General features: G+C 39.0%; 1 pseudogene; it reads left to right on the top strand.

Moving 5' to 3' along the window:
- Window positions 1-284: 284 nt before the first annotated feature.
- Window positions 285-2,800, top strand: LOC149012108 (putative beta-1,4-xylosyltransferase IRX10L pseudogene; annotated as a pseudogene).
- Window positions 2,801-3,710: the final 910 nt, after the last annotated feature.

Consider the following 3,710-nt stretch of genomic DNA (forward strand, 5'->3'; position numbering starts at 1 on the left):
AAGTCTCTCGAATCTATGCATTTCTTCTTCTTCTTCTTCCCCAATTCCCAAATCTTCTGAATTCTACTCCCAACCCCTATGGGATTCCTCTGCTCTAGGTTCTTAAAAATTGGGTTCACAATTGAGTGCCATGAAATCCCTAGCATTTAAGGGAGAGACAATACCTAGCATTCAAGGGAGGTCTCCTTGGATTGGAATATACATAAGTGTAATTGGCAGGGAATCTAATTGGGATCGTATATTAGCTATATTAGAGCAAAATAGGGCATCCTCCAACCTTGGTTCTCTGGCTGTAGCCTTTCATTCTGCTTTCCTAAATGACATTAGAAGAGGAACTTCTACTGATCATCTAGGAGTCTGACTCACTGGAGCTTATTTACACCTTACAAAGGAAGAAACAATCGAAGTTGGAGTTGCTAATTGATAGTCTAGGATGAGGACATGTTTGATCAGTCCTTTTAACAAGGTCCCTCAACTGAGTGCCTAAAGTCTCACCATCCCAATCCCTGATAGGATGGTTGATCTTTGTATGAGTCATGCCTGCCTTGCGTTTGCCACTAAATTATCAATAAAAAAAAATAATAATAATAAAATTGGGCTTGATATTTTGATATTGGCAAATATACATTTTCTTCATTTAAATAAAGGACAACCAGTGACAACGAACTTATTTTTTACATTTTATTTTAGGTTAAGAAGCATGAAAGCGATTTCTAACTTCTACGGCGGAGAGAGAGAGAGAGAGAGACTAATCGATCTCTCAAGTCTCCATGGTCCATAGCATAGAAGTAAGCCGAAGGCAGTATTTAATCCTTGGTTTAAGCCATATGGACTTTACCAGTTCAAACAGCCCATGACGATTTAAAGAGGAAAAAACATGGCTGCAAAAGTTGGGGGAATGGAATTTTGTCATAGAAGACTCAGACGCCTCAACTGCCCTACATGCGACCTTCTAACGAACCTACTACAAAAAATTATTGTTATTGTCATCTCGTGAATAAGCCACCAAAACCCAGTTTTATTTTCTTCCGTCAATTATTTTCCTCAACTACTATTCCTTCATTGATTGATTCTCTATCGTCAGAGCTTTTGGTTTGGTTCTGACTTTTGCAGAAGATAATTAATGAAGCTTTGTACCTGGACATTCATACTTCTTCTTGTCTATGTTTCTGTTTCCGTAATCCGTTTTGATAATAATGCATTGATTCAACAACAGATGGAGAGATTCACAGGTGATCACCTCTTCGAAGGTTATCGAGTTCAACAACAGATGGAGAGATTCACAGGTGATCACCTCTTCGAAGGTTATCGAGTTGAAAGGAGATTCATAGGTCATGATGTGTTGAAAGATAATCGAGTTGAAACATTGAAAGTGTTCGTTTATGAACTACCAGGCAAATATAATGAAGATGTAGTGAAGAGAGATCCAAGATGTCTTACCCACATGTTTGCTGCTGAGATCTATATGCATCGTTACCTGTTGACCAGCCCAGTTCGAACTTTCAATCCAGAAGAGGCAGATTGGTTCTATGTTCCAGTTTACACAACTTGTCATCTTACAACAACGGGTCTTCCAATGTCTTACAGATCTCCACGAATGATGCGAAGTGCGATCAAGCTGATAGCTTCGAATTGGCCTTACTGGAATAGAACACAAGGGGCTGATCATTTTTTTCTTGTTCCACATGACTTTGGCGCTTGTTTCCACTATGAAGAAGAGAAAGCCATTCAACGAGGGATTCTTCCTTTGCTTCAAAGAGCTACTTTAGTTCAAACCTTTGGACAGAAAAACCATGTTTGTATGAAAAAGGGTTCGATCATAATCCCTCCATATGCATCGCCAAAGAGGCTTCAATCTCACCTGGTCCCTCAAAGCACACCTCGTTCGATCTTCGTGTATTTCAGAGGTCTTTTCTACGATAGTGGAAATGAGACACAAAAGGTTCATTATGCGAGAGGTGCTCGAGCTACCTTATGGGAGAATTTCAAGAACAATCACCTCTTTGATATCTCTTTTCAGCATACCAAGACTTATTATGAGGACTTGCAGCGTACGATATTCTGTTTGTGTCCACTGGGTTGGGCTCCATGGAGTCCCAGATTGGTAGAAGCAATGATATTTGGTTGTATTCCGGTTTTTATTGCAGATGGGATTGTGTTACCCTTTTCAGATACAATCCCATGGGAAGAAATCGGGGTGTTTGTGGCTGAGAAGGATATTTATAAATTAGATACGATTCTTACTTCGATTCCAGCAGAAGTAATAGTTAGGAAACAGAGGCTACTTGCAAATCCTTCAATGAAGAGGGCTATGCTTTTCTCAGAAAATGGTTGCCCAGGAGATGCTTATCACCAAATACTCAGTGGGCTTGCGAGTAAATTGCCACATGACAAGAGGATATATCTGAAACCAGGAGAGCAAGTATTGAACTGGACTTCAGGACCTGAGGAGGATCACTGGCCATGGGAGTAGCACCTGGGTCTTCTTCATTCATGTTGAAAGATAGAGATGGCCTGCAACCTCACATCGTGCTCTTTTGACCTGCACAAATCTGATAAACTTTATTTTTTCTACTCTCACCTTCTGGGGCTATCAGGCTTATAATCGATTTGTTGTGTAAATTCCCATCCCCACTCTCAAAATTCTTATTGGATTGGTGTTAGCTTAGCTGTTCTGATACAGAGGTTTACTTGTACGTAATTCTTGTTTTCTTATTTTTTTGGGTCAATACTTGTTACTTAATTCACCATAATGATGATTCAATTCATTTTTCTTTTCCAAGTCAATTCAATTTACTATCATTAGGATTGTTTCAATTACTGCTGGCTGCCGCAAGGAAACTAAACAGTGCACGTTTGATCTAAGAATAAATTTTTCTTCAGAGTAGTCCCCACACGGCTTGAAGACAACTGTGACGCATCTTACTCATATTATATTATAATATTTTTCAAAAGGTGAAGGGAGCTTCACTAGTTTTTTTGGAAGGTGGTAGTTGAACAGCTGTGTAAATTACTTAGCTGAACACTTCTAAAAATTGTACCATTAAATTTAGTAGAATTAAATCTGGATTGAAAAAAAAAACAAATTTAATTATTGAAGTGAAATATGAAACTACTAGCGTGTAAAACACTAGATTCATATCCTCCACAATTCACAATCTTACAATTTCCTAAATTTAATCATTAGAACTTGACACATGGAAAAAATTATCCAACACTCACAATTAAAACCCATATTAGGAAAAGACTAATCTTCTACTACAATTTCTTCTTCCCTACATTAATAATGTGAAGGACTTTGTTTTAAGTGTAAAAAATGGAGTCTACAAAGACTTCATGATGGATCCTCTTCCCTTCGAATGTGATTACCTGCTGTGGAAAAAAAGAGGAGGAGAATTTTGAATTTGGAAGAAATTTTAGAGATTTATTTTAGGTAGTGATACGGAAGTTTCATACCTAACCGGGTAGGACCCGAACGGGTTCCCACATCCGGGTTCGGGTCCTACCCGGTTAGCACTCGTCTCTTTGGCCATCGGGTTATACCCGGATGGGGCTTCGCATGTTATTGGGATATAGTCGACTAAGTTGACCAAGGCACAATGAACACTCAACTAATATGGTAACCTTTCTCTCTTAAGAAAGTCAACTCCATCGACGATTGCATGGGGCTAATGGCAGGAAGGCGTGATCTCAGGAAATATGATAGCCCC

Source organism: Hakea prostrata, chromosome 6, assembly GCF_041222555.1.
Source record: "Hakea prostrata isolate BN-2017 chromosome 6, UWA_Hpros_2, whole genome shotgun sequence".
NCBI classification, from domain to species: Eukaryota; Viridiplantae; Streptophyta; class Magnoliopsida; order Proteales; family Proteaceae; genus Hakea; species Hakea prostrata.